Below are 14,549 nucleotides of genomic sequence, written 5' to 3'. Positions count from 1 at the left end.
TATTTATATAAAATGTCTAAGGGAGAAATTCTACACACTAAAAAACTAAGATTCATTGTTAGAATCAGTACTTTCTGAAATTACAAATACTAATATATAAAGGAGTACATATGAGACAGAAGGTAAAATTTATCCAGGGCTTCTTGAAAGTAATAGTTTATATGCTAGATTACATCCTTTTCTTGAAGGCATCATAAAATAGATCATACCAAAAGCTCCTGTTAGTATGAATACAGTTTATATTTACCAATATATTCTTTTTCTCTCAACTAACACCCCAAACATTTCTTAAATGTAAAAGCCTAGATACAGCTACAATGTAGACCATCTTACTTTACCTCTTTACTCCAAAAACCCAGTAGAAAAATGTGTTTTGATCATGCAAAATACCAATACCAGATCATTTATTAACTAAATGTTCCTGACCGGGACTGGTGAGGCACCTGGGTCGGGGTGAGCCCGCAGCCACCACCACACCCTGACCCTGCCCAATGCCAGGCTGATTGGCCCCCTTAACTGGGTCTGTGGCAGGAGGGAAGATGCCACAGCTAGAGTACCAGAAAGCCGTGATCCTTTCCTGCTGGTGTCATGGAATTTGAAGATGGCTCTTCAGCTCTGCTAGGTCTATAGTGGGAAGTGTCACAGTTCACTATTTCTGTTATGGTTGCCTTTTTACATCTAGGACCAGGACAGTTTTGCTTTTTCAACTTCAGTGAAGTGACTCAGCCACTTAAGAATGTGCCCATAAAGGGGTCTGGGCCATTTCCAAAAAAATTCTATCCCTGTTTCACTCGAGTTTCAAGTCTTAGAGCCACAGTTTAAAGCAAACAAAATTGATGATGTGACAGTCATATTGAAGATCCAGAAAAAGGCCACCTGAAATTTTCTTCTTAATTTGGTATGATTTTTAATGAACATAATCAGGAATTGAGAGACTTGTACTATCAAAAACATGCAGTTACTATGCTTATCAGTAACTGCTTGGGCTACCCTAGAGATTGCCAGATATAAGCAATGCAGCATGAAAAGAAAAGTCCCACCCAACCTGCCTGTTGCTAGTATTGCTATCTGTTTCTACAATAAAGTTTTTTCTACCTTGCTCTGGATGGTGCACAGTGTCGTGGACTGCACACTAGGGCACCTTTTTCACAAAATCAACCTCATGGATGAATACAGTGACTTCAATGATTTGAAAGGAGAACTAGATAAGTATGTCTAAAAATACCTCCCTGGAAAAGTTAAAGTAATAAGAAATGAGGAATTGGTTCGAGGAAGAATGATTGGAGTAGCCAACATGACAGGAGAATTCCTTTTGTGTTCCTGGGCAGCCACTGTGAAGTGAATGTGATGTGACTGCAGCCCTTGTTGGCCATCATCTTCTAAGATTGGCAGGCTGTGGTGTGTCCAGTGAAAGACATCAATACTGACATGCTGGTCTACAGCTCACCCCCCATCATCCGTGGAGGATTCAACTCATGGGCTGCACTTCAAATGGGATCTTGTCCCCCTTTCTGAGCTAGGATAAATGGAAGGAGCCACTACACCAATAAAGTCACCTACAATGGTTGGAAGATTGTTTGCTACGAACAGACAGTATTTCCATAAACTTGGACTGTATGACAATGCCATGGGTATCTGGGGAGGAGAAAATATGGACATATCATTTTGGATATGGATGTTCACCATTCCTTGCTCTAGAGTAGGATACATTTTCTGAAAAAGGCTATCACACGAATCTCCTGAAGGCCAGGATACCATGACACATAACTCTCTGAGGCTGGCACATATCTGCTTAGATGAATACAAGGAGCAGTATTTTTCCTTAAGACCTCATCTGGGGTGGGGGGAGCGAGGGGGAACACAACATCGGTAAGGGGCCTGATCTCAAACCAGGCAAACTGAAGACCACAGGGAGGCCCAAGCTTTACCTGTACAATGACCACTTGCATACCCAATCCCGAATTGTATCCCACATCTTTAAAATAATTTTTTTTAAAACAGTGAAAAAATAAGTGGATATCCTATTAAGTTGTTACATTTGTGATCAGTTGCACTAATCATATAAAATAATACACACAGGTATCTAATGATAAATGATTTAAATAATAAAATCAAATTGTTCATTAATTTAAAAAATACATGATCTGAAAACCAAAAGCTATGAAAATAACAGTGAGCATGTTGAATTGAAAAATAAGTTGGGTCGTAAATTCTTCAAATGGCACTTGGATAATGTTTACCCAGAGATGCAGCTATCTGGGTCCCATGCCAAATCTCAGAAACTCATTTTTATCAATAAAGGGCCAAAACATCCCAAAATCCTTCAACATGGAAGGCCTTATCATCTCCAGACCAACAAATGTCTGGTGGCCCAGGGATAACCAAGTCAAAAGGGGGGCCTGGTAGTGCTTAAGGTCTACGATTACAGTGACCCAAATTAGAACTGGATGTACAATGGAGAGCATGAATTAGTTTTAAATACTCTCCTTTTTCTTAATATGTCAGAAATTCACTCATCAGACCCATCACGACTCATGAATGCCATGAGTCAGGAGGATCCCAGTAAAAGACCTTTGGGAAAAATAATCAGGTCTATGAAGTATCCATTGGACAGTGCCTGAGAGCAGTAGATCCACTGGATCAGAATTTGTTGCTATGGCAATCTGTGATGGCTCCTCCTCCCAATAGTGGCATCTGGAAGGTTAAGGTTAATGTCCACATCATGGTAGGAGTGGTGATTCACCAGGCTTTGCCTCCTCTGTAAAGTGTGTGCTTTAGAAGGAATGTGGTTGGTGTCAGGACAGCCATGCTTGAAGTAAGTCATCTTGGAGAGGATGATCATTTCTCTGTGCTTCTGGAGAAGCCTGGAAATGCTGGCAGAGGTGACACAACGAATCTTAGAGAGATGGGAGCACTGAGTGACCATGGTGAAGGAGTGTGTTTCACCAAGACATTAAGTTCATGCCTGAGCTGCTACTAGAATTTCTTGCTTATAGAGAGAAAAACGGAACATAATTTTAACTCTAGAGCTGGGTTTTACAGAAAGACAAAAGCCAAGAAACGGATACTTCTATTCAAATTTATTTATGCCTCTTTTTAATACCCTTTAATGATGGAATGGCTTTTATCTGCTCAGGAACTTGTCATGATTTCCTTTCTTAGAAAACGTCATAGGAGATAGTCAATTTTTTTTACATCTATTATCATTTGTTTCTGTGGTCTAAAGAGATAATTTTTAATATTTTATATTTTTTTGAGTTGGAGTCACACTCCGTTGCCCAGACTGGAGGGCAGTGGCCGCTCCCGGCTACCGCAGCCTCGACCTGCTGGGCTCCAGTGATCCTTCCGCCTCAGCCATCCAAGTAGCCGGAATTACAGGCATGCGCTACCACGCCCGGCTGATTTTTTGATTTATTGTAGAGATGAGGTCTCGCTGCCCAGGTGGGTCTTGAACCCACGGGCTCAGGCAATCCACTCACTTCAGCCTCCCAAAGACGTGGGATTACAGGCTGAGCCACCAAGCCTGGCTAAGAGATAATTTTTAAAAACTAGATCCACATCTATAAGACTACTTAAGAGGTAGTTAACCATTATAAATTATTTTGATGAATTATGATACTATTTACGTTTAAAATAAAGGATCATTTCAATTATTTAAAAAAACTATATGCTCCTAATGTTCACCTTCTAACATTTTTAATAAATCTAATATTTCATCATCTTTGAACACTTTAGAGATAATTAACTGTAAGGTATGTGATTACAGAAACTAATCATCAATAGACAATTTACTATAAATCCTACTACTTTAGAGAAAATCTATTGTATGTCTCATACCTTATAAAAGCAAGAGCAATTTTTACTACAAAAGTGCAATGCTTTCTGCTCTGTTGCTTTGGATGGAGCAGAGTAAACACAAGTTAAGAAATTCCACTTCCAGAGGCCTGCTGACATCACTGATTATCATTTTGTATAAACAAGGAATTACCTATTAGAGCTGTGTACTAAGACTAAATATCAAATAGTTGGAGTGGGAGGTACCTAAAGGAAATAATAACTTTTTAAAGACCCTTTGCCCTATCTCTGTTTGCTACCAAAAAGGAATAGAATATAATACATCATATCTATATTTCTGGGGGATTAGTGATTCAACTTGGAATTTCAGTAGTTAGTTCTGATAGACTATTAGGAAGGGCTGTGAGTAGACTTTAGTGACTTCAAGGAACTTGCTTTGCAGCATATTGAGATCTGTTAAGCACCTTCTAATACAAATGTTCATTTTCAAACTATTTTCTGGAATTATAAATTAGAAATTGAATGTTTCATGATGATCATACACATCCTAAACTTTTTAATGTATGAATTTAGCAAAACCCAAAACACATTTGGTCAAAGTTCATTTTAAGCCATTTAACAAATTTTACTCACAGACATATTTTAAAAGCAATTTATTTCATGTGTTTCTGATTCATTCACATTTTTCTCATCAAAAGTTTATTGTATATGATTTAGTTTTTATCCACAGTGTCTTATGGAATTTAGTTTTATAGCACCTTGAAACACTCATATTTTGAAGAGAAAATTTACTCTAAAAACTTGTACCTCAAAATAACTGAGTTGGTTCAAATGGAGTCTATACTAGGCAAAACACTTCCATAATCTTATTTTCTATTTCTTAACATTTCTTATAACTCTATAGGGCCAGGAATAGATCCAGTGTAACTAAATGATATATCACATCATCTAGGCAGCATTTCCAAAATTATGTTATGTAGAACACTAGTGTCTCCAGAGTGTTAAGAGGTGTTCACAAGCAGAAAGTGGTTAAGGGTGGTAGTCAAGAAAGTGTAGAAAAGCTAACTTACAATCAAACAGGTTTCTTTACTGCAATATTTCTCAGGACTTTTGTGTGCATGATGAATACTCAGGAGAGAGATATGGGAAGCAATGTTTTTTCAAACTTATATACCTGCAACTCTTTTAACAAATGTTTTAACTTCCTGTAAAACACTAACATTCTGTAAAAACAAGTAGAAAATCTGACCAATATGGTCTCAAACACTAAAAAGATGATTATATTTATTATTGTCCACCTGTCAGTTGAGATAATCTAGCAAATATTTTCAGGACGATGATAACCTAAATATTTAAAAAACACTCCTAGCTAAGAAAAATTACTAATAACTCAATTTTAACAAGTTGGAAATATGAGTTTTAATTAATATAACAAGGACTACCTAACAACTATATTGAAAGGACAATCTAAATCTAATTCCCAAGAGTTTTTAGAGAAAGGCTTTTGAAAAAGAAACTGACAGCTATTGAATTTTTAGCAAGTTAAAAGTATAATTTGATTATGACTATAACGTATTTCAATAATAAACTGGCTTCCCTGTACTGCTGAGCCCATTTCATCTCTTCCCTTTCCCTAACAAGCACATGACATATGCTCAGCAAATAAAAAGTAATTTAAATATTAGCTTAATCAAGACATAATTTTGACACTGTTAATCATGCTTGAGGACAGTGGACTCTCTACTTTGCTTATGGCTAAGCCTTCTGAAGGGAAAGACTTCACTGACATGCATTTACATAATTGTAAGGTAATTCTACTGTGCCACAAAGTCACTTAATAGATTCCAAAGACCACTGAAAATTAATTTAGAATTAGCTAACGTTTTATACAATGCATACTATTTCTTGCCTTCAATTATAAAGATAACTGAGAACAATCTCTATTAAGAAATATACGTTTTAAAACAATAAATTATGTTACAGTTGAAATATTATAATTTTGCAAAAATTCATATTTTTAGCAAAAGTACAAAAAAGCTAATAACACAGTTACTCTTATGGAACATTAACAAAAATCTCAAAAAAATTTGCCAGTGACTTTCACTTCCATCTATGAAGAATTAATTATGGGAATTGCCTTCCAATCACAAAAACCGGATAAATATATGAAACAAGAGTTTTTAGACACTGGATAACAGGGAACATAGAACTATAATCCAAAAGAAGAAAAACAAATTAATTGAGCTTCTGATTGCCCCCAGCTTATCGCCTAGAAGCATTTTCTAGGCTTTAGAGCAAATATGGGAAATCCAAACAGAGACCAGCAGTCACAGTGAGCTCAGGAGCAGAGACAGGCATCTGGGTAAACTGATACAACTAGAATTTGTGGAAAAGATTATCCAGTTGGAGATAGCTGAACAGAAAGAGAGCTCTAAAGTTCTACAGAGGATCTCTTCTAATCTTTGGCTGAATATTCATCTCCATATGTGTGAAGTGAAACTCAAGGCTGAAGAAATAAACAACAGAAAGTAGTACACCAAACAATTCCCATAGTTCACACAGAGCTAGGAATAATTCCCACTTGCTAGAGTGGAGAGACCATATAATATGGGATATTCCATAAAGTTTGCAGTGAGACTAACTCAGCCCTAGACTAAAGGTTGCTCTAGAACCTTTAACAAAACCTAAAAGCAAACAAGAAGGATAAAACTAATCCCAAATAATTTAACTGCATGCCAAAACTTCTTAAAGAAATAAAACAAAATCAAGCACCCAACAATATAAAATTGACAACATCCAAAATCTGATCAAAAAAGATTACAAAGCTAAAAAATATGACCCATAACCTAGAGAAAAATCAATCAACATAAACCTGAAGAAAAAGAGATAAACAGAATGACAGAGATGGTAGAATTAGTAGAAAAGGACACTGAAACAACTATCATAAATATGTTCAAGAATGTAGTAGAAAACATGAACATGTTGAAGAAATAATGAAGATACTTTTAAAGGCCCAATAGAAATGAAACTTATGAAATATGAAATAAAAATTACATCGGATAGGATAAAAAAACGGAATAAAAGTAGCAGAAGATCAGAGAACTTGAATACATCACAATGGAAACTATCCAGAATGAAACACAAACAGAAAAAGGACCACAAAAAATAGTCTCAGTTACCTATATGACAATATAATTCAGACTAATATACATGTAATTGGAGTCCCAGAAGGAAGAAGGAAAATAAATAAAAATATTTGAAAAAAATCACCATAGATGTTCTAAATTCGATAAAAAAATATAAATCACAGATGCAAGAAACTTAAGAAAGCTCAAGCAGAAGAAACCTGAAGAAAACCACACATAGTAACATCATAGTATAATAACATTATAACAAACCACAACAAAATCAAACTTCTGGAAACAAGCAATAAAGAGAAAATCTTAAAAGCAGTCTAAGAGGAAAACAAAAAAAGTCAGGCTCGGTGGCTCAGCCTGTAATCCCGCACCTTCAGGAGGCTGAGGTGAGTGGATTGCCCGAGCCCACGGGTTCGAGACCCACCTGAGCAACTTGGCGAGACCTCATCTCTACAATAAATCAAAAATTAGTCGGGCATGGTAGCGCGCGCCTATAGTTCCAGCTACTCGGAAGGCTGAGGCAGAAGGATCGCCGGAGCCCAGCAGGTCGAGGCTGCGGTGGCCAGGAGTGGCCACTGCACTGCAGTCTGGGCGACAGAGTGAGACTACAACTCAAAAAAAAAAAAAAGATACATTTTCTGCTGGAGAATAAAACCAAGAATGACAGAAGACTTTTGATAAAAAAATCTAGGCAGGCACAGTGGCTCAAGCCTGTAATTCCAGCACTTTTGGGGGCCAAGATGAGAGTATTGCCTGAGCCCAGTGGTTTGCGACTAGCCTGGGCAACTTGGTGAGACCTCGTCTCTACAATATATCAAAAAATTAGCCGGACGTGATAGCACATGCTTGTAGTTCTGGCTACTTGGAAGGCTGAGGCAGAAGGATTGCCTGAGCCCAGCAGGTCAATGCTGTAGCAGTGAGTGTGCCACTGCACTCCAGCCTGGGCAACAGAGTGAGACTTTGACTCAAAAAAAAGAACTAGGCAAGTCAAAAGACAATGGAGTGACATCTTTAAAGTACTGGAACAAACACACACATGCATACACACACATCTATACCCAGAAAAAAAATGTTTTAATTAAAGACCTTTCTAGATAGTTAAATACTAAGAGAAATTGATGCTCTCAGACTGTCACTATAAGAAATGTTAAAGTAAGTTTTTCATGAGAAAAGATAAAAATTACACCAGAGAGAAATATAACTCTACACAAAGGAGTGAAAAGTACTAGAAATGGTTACCATGTGAGTAAAAATAATAGCTATTTTTCTCATATTTTAACCTCTTTAAAAGATAAAGGAGATTATTTAAGACAAAAGCAATTACAATGCATCATAAACTTCTGTGATAAGAAATATATATTTCATCTCTGCCTTCAGTTGCTGAAACAGAGGTCCTAAACCTTTGTAGCTAGGGGTGCTAGGAGAATCTTTTGTTTTAATATTTGGTCATTTATCCTCATTCCTGACACAGAGCTTCTAAGACCTTTGTAATTTCTTTAGTGATAGAAGTATCTGACACAGAGCTCCTAAATTAATTGGAATTTCCTGAGAGGAGCATCTTTTGTTCTAATGAAGCTATGTGGTAGGTTCCTGGATAACCTCAGGATGAGTACTGCTTACTGGGAGAACCAACCATGTGATTAGAGAGTTAGAACTTTTAGCCCCACGCTCCTACCTCCAGTGAGGGAAAGGGGCTGAAGGTTGAATCGATCACCAATGACTAATAAGTTAATCAGTTATGCCTGCCTAAAGCAGTCTCCATCCAAATCCCTGAACTATGGAGTTCAGAGAGCTTCTAGACTGCTGAATTCATGGAAGTACCTGGAGAATGGTAAGCCATAAGAGGCCATGGAAGCTCAGTTCCTCTTCCCACACACCTGTTCTATGCATTTTTTTCCATCTGGCTGTTCACCTGTATCCTTTGTAACATCCTCTATAGTAAATGAGAAACTAAAGTGCTTCCCTGAGTTTTGTGGGCCACTCTAGCAAATTAATCAAACCTGAGAATAGGGTCATTGGAATCACTGATTTATAGATGGTTGGTCAGAAGTACAGGTCACAGCCTAGGACTTGTGACTGGTATTTGAAATGCACACTTATAAGACTGTACCCTTAACCTGTGGGATTCACTGCTATGTCCAGGTATACAGACAGTGTCAACACTGAGTTAAATTATAAGATAGTCAGTTGGTGTTGGTAGAGAACTGCTGGTTTAGAGAAAATACACACACACATTTTGGTGACCAGAAATATTAAGTGTATGAGAAAAGGAGAAAAAAAGTTTTTTTTCTTTTACGGGTTCACAAAATATGAAGAAATAAAATGTATAACAAGAGTAGCACTGTTATAAGGTTCCTTCCCTAAATGTAAAGTAGTATGATACTATTTAAAGGTAGACTGTGATAAGCTAAAGATGTATATTTTAAGCTCCAGAGTGATGACTAGAAAACTAAAGCATAGGTAATAAATCAACACAAGAGACGACAAGACAAATAGAAAAAAAATAGCAAGATGATAGATTTAAATTCAGTCACATCAATAATATTAGCGATTGCCAGAATGGATATAAAATGAGGGAAAAACAAAAGGCAATGGGAAAGCCTATTTAAGAAATAGAGACAAATAGATTAAAAATAAAAAGTGCAAATAGACATACAATATACAAAAATACACACTAGTCAGAATAAAGCTGGAGAGTCTGTACCGACATCAAATGGGATAAACTTCAGATCAAGACTATTACCAGAGATCAAAAGAACATTTCATAATGACAAAGGAGTTGCCACATCAAGAACATATAATAATCTTAAATGTGTATGCTCTAATAACAGAACTTCTAAATTCTACAGAGAAAAAAATAATAGATCTAGGAAAAAGATTAGACGGTTCTGCAATTATAGCTAGATATTTCTTTTTCCGTTAGTATGTCAATTTTCTTTCTACTTTATTATAAAGGTGTGAGATACAAGTCAGAATTAGGTGCATATGTAATGTTTGGACCTCCAGCTGGTCCTCACTTGCCCTGGTTTAGAATCAAGTACACTATGTGTTGTTACATGTTTCCCTGGCAGGGTCTCACAACTAAGGATCCCTCCCCTGTGCTATTGTAGTTAAAGTTCAGTTCCCACTTATGAGTAAGAACATATGGTATTTAGTTATTTGTTTCTGTGATAAGTCACTAAAAAGGATGGTCTCCAATTCCATCCAATGTGCTGAGAAGGCCATGATTTTGTCCTTCTTTATGGCTGTGTAATATTCCATTGTGTATATGTACCATATTTTCCTTATCCAGTCTACTTTTGATAGGCAGTGGGGTTGGTTTCATGTTTTTGCTATTGTGAATGGTGTGGCAATAAACATGCATGTGTGGGTGTCTTTTTTGTAGAATGATTTGTGTTTCTCCACGCAATCTCTCAGGAGAAGGATTGCTGGATCGATATTTCAACACATTTTCTCAGTAACAGGATAGAACAAATACACAAGAAATCACTAAGGTACCAATACTATCAACTAACTTGAACCTAATTAACATGTATAAAACACAACATGTTAATACAACCACAACAGCAGAATCACATTCTTTTCAAGTGAACATGAAATATCACTAAAATAGATCACATACTGGGCCACTAAAAAAGTTTCAATAAATTGTAAAGGATTGATATGTAAAGTAATTTCTCCAGTCACAACAGAATAAAAATTTGAAATTAATAACAATATAAGATCTGGAACACCTCAAATATTTGGAAATTAAACAACATACTTTTAAATAAACTATGAGTCAAAAAGTAAATAATTAGAGAAACTGCAAAATATTTCTAACTGAATGAAAGTGAAAACATATCAACATATCAATATTGGTGGGATGCAACTAAAGCAATGCTTACAAGGAAATTTGTAGCTTCAAGTGCTTATATTAGGAAAAAAAACTCAATGATCTAAGCTTCTATCTTAAAAAAAAGAGAGAAAATTAAATCTAAGATTTACAGAAGGAAGGAAATAATAAACCTAAGAGTAGAAAGCAATAAAATAGAAGGATTGACAATTGAGGAAAATAAACAAAAAAAAACCTGGGTCTTTGAAAAGATTTATAAAATTGATAAACTAGCTAGACTGACCAAGAACAAAAAGATTTCTGCATGAAGACTGTTTGGGGGTAAAAAAGAAACAAAGAAAAGAGAGGCTATAAGTTACCAATGTTAGAAATGGAAAATGGAATATCATCATAAATATTCTGGACATTAAAGAAACTGTAATGAGAGAAAATTATGAATTATTTCACGCCAATAAATTTGACAACCTAGGTGAAATGAACAAATTCTCTGAAAGATACAAATTACTGAGTAACTTTTAGATTTTTCAAACCCTTCAGCAAAGAAAACTCCAGGTCCAGATGGCTTCACTGATAAGTTCTTCCAAACAGAGTTCTTTAACATTTAAGGTATAAATAATATCAACTCTACACAAACTGTTCCAGAAAATTGAAGCTGAGGAAACACTTCTGAACTCATTCTATAAAGGCAGATGATATTGTAAGAAATCTACAAATCAGACATCCAGTACAAATAAGAGACACAAAAACTTAACACAGTTCTAGTAAATTGAATATATAAAATTTATAAAAAGGATAATACATAATGACCAAGTGGATTTATCTTACAAATACAAAGTTAGTTTAACATTAAAATATGTCAATGTAATTCATCACATTAAGTAAAGCGCGCACACACACACACACAGAATCATCTCAAAAGATACAGAAAAAGCTTTTTTTTCCCCCCAGGAATGTAAAGTTTAACTTTTGAAAAATCAATGTAATTAATCATGTTAACTATATATATATATATTTCTATAACTCAGTAATGTTGGAAAAAATAATTATATATACATACACATACACACAATCATCTCAAAAGATGCAGAAAAAGCATTGGACAAAATTCAATACCCATTTATAATAAACTATCAACAAACTAGGAATGAAAAAGGAACTTCCTCAAACTGATAAAGGAACTTTACAGAAAACCTACAACTGATGTCATAGAGAAAAAGACTGAATGCTTCCCCTACTAAGAGTGGAAATAAAGCAAGGATACATGCGCCAATCACTTCTATGCAACACTGTACTGGAAATTCTAGGGAAAAATAATAACAGGCATATAGATTGGAAAAAAACTGCCTTTTTATAGCCTACATAATTATTTATAATTATTACAATGTAAGAAATCTACAAAGAAAGCAAAACTTACCAGAAATAATACATGAGTTTAGCAAGGCCAAATTTCACAAAGTCAGTATACAGTAATTGATTGTATTTCCATGTTATAACAATAAATGACTGGAAGTTGAAATTCAAAAAGTAATACCATCATAATAGCAACAAAAAACTGGAAATAATTGGGAATACATTTAACAAAATATGTGTAAGATCCACGTAATAAAAACTGTCAAACACTACTGATAAAAATTAAAGACAACCTAAATACATGAAGAAATATTTATGGATCAGGAGATCCAACACTTTTTAAGATGTCTATTTTCTCCAAATTAATAGATTTGACATCATTCCACCCCAAATCCTAGTAAACCTTTTTGTAGAAATTGGCATGTTTATCCTAAAATGTATATGAAAATACAAAATACCTACTATACCAAAAATAATTTTTATATGTTTAATTTTTAGAGGAATTTTCAAAATTTCAAAATAAATTTTGAAAAAATAAGAGAACTTATGCTATCTGATTTCAGGACTTATTCTCAGCTATCATAACCACGATAGTGTGATACTGACTTTAAAAAAGGACACAGATTAATGGTACAGAATAGAATTGAGAAGAAACATATGAGCAATTGATTTTCAGAAAAATGCACCAAATTAATGCAGTAGGAAAAGAGTTGTCTCTTTAACAAAGAGCAAAAACAACTAATATCCACCCATAAAAGAAATGAAATTCTACCCTTACCTCACACTTTATATAAAAACACAAAATAAATCATAAACTTAAATGTAAGAGTAAAAACTATAAAACTTCTAGAAGAGAACATATGAGAAAAATCTTTGTGACTGGGAATTAAATTCTAGTTATAGGACACAAAAGCCATAAACCATAAAAACAAAAATACCAACAAACCGGTTCAAAGTAAAAACTTTTGCTTTTCAAAAAACTGTTAAAATAAAAAGGCAAGCCACAGAGTGGGAGAGAATATTTGCACACAGGGTATCTGATAAAGGACTTGTGTCCATAATATATAAGAGCATTTACAACTCAAAAATAAGAAAGTAACTTGATTCTTCAAAACAGACAAAAGCTTTAAACACATACTTTTCCAAATAATATGGTATACAAATGGAAATAAGCACATGAAAAATGCTCAATATCATTGATTAGGAATATGCTAATTAAAATCACGATAACTAGATATATGTATCCACTGGAGTTACTAAAATTAAAACATTAACAACTCCAAATGATAACAAAACTGTGGGGTGACTGAACTTTCATACATTGTCGGTAGAAATGTAAAATCATAAAATCACTTGGAAAAACAGTTTGAATTGTATATTTAAAATTAGTGAATTTCACTTATGTCACTTATTTTCTCAAATCACTCATTTTTAAATTCTTTCATATGAGGTTACAGGTAAAATGTAATCTCTGAAACTCAAAATGAATCAAGAAAATAAACTCTAGAACAAAATTCTAGTAGACATTCATGGTGAAGTTCACAGTTTTGCCCATTAGTCCTGCAGAGCACAGAAAAATTAAAGGGAAAATAGGTTTATTTTTTTAAATATTAGGCATATTTCCAAGTGGCAATGCACTCATATTTATTAAACTATATGATGACCTACAAGATACTCAGTCTTAGATAATCTTCAATATTTTACTGCATTATTTATTAAATGTATTCCATTAGCTTGATAACTGCACAAATTAATTCCAATTATAATCATAAATTCAAGTCTCAAAAGAAAAAGAAGTTAATACTACAAGTTAAAACTCAAAGCCTAGAGCAGGTGATCAAATGGAGTCCTTCACGTAGATCATTCAGCTCATATATCCCTCAATCCCCAGCAGTCTTTCCAGTTTCTACAGCTAACTCTAGCCCAGAGAAGACTTGTATGGTTGAATATGCCACTCACACTTCACTTTCCAAAGCCCCCGTCCTCTTTTTTAGCATCCTTTCCTAAGGCCCTCACACTTCTACTCAGCTTCCCAGGGATCATTCCACATGCAAACCTTGCCCTCCTCAGCCCAATGCTTCCTCCAGGTGACTTGAGGCTAAGTTCCACATACCTGTTACCCCTTTCATGTTCTACTCTTTCAGGTTCCCAATCTCAAATAACTATTCTGCTAAACAAATTCAATATTCTGGCAGAACCTTTTCTGACCTCTCCTAGATAATAATTTGCATTTAATGGGATTAACCAATAGATAATTCTTTAACCCAAAGGAATGGTAAACAGGGATATTTTGACTCATTAGTAGAGATATTAGTGGGAAGACTAGTTTTAGTACTCTCTAAATTATAGTCACGAGTCACTTAATGGTGAGGATATGTATTGAGAAAGGTATCATTAGGTGATTTTATCACTGAGACCAACGTAGAATGTAC

The 14,549-nt window shown here is 34.9% G+C and overlaps 1 pseudogene; it reads left to right on the top strand.

Moving 5' to 3' along the window:
• Positions 1 to 963: 963 nt before the first annotated feature.
• On the top strand, positions 964 to 2,706 carry LOC103264917 (annotated as a pseudogene).
• The last annotated feature ends 11,843 nt before the right edge of the window (positions 2,707 to 14,549 follow it).

The sequence above is a fragment of the Carlito syrichta genome, unplaced genomic scaffold, assembly GCF_000164805.1.
Source record: "Carlito syrichta isolate Samal-C Ts95f unplaced genomic scaffold, Tarsius_syrichta-2.0.1 Scaffold305764, whole genome shotgun sequence".
NCBI classification, from domain to species: domain Eukaryota; kingdom Metazoa; phylum Chordata; class Mammalia; order Primates; family Tarsiidae; genus Carlito; species Carlito syrichta.
This window is presented reverse-complemented; position numbering and strand designations above follow the sequence as displayed.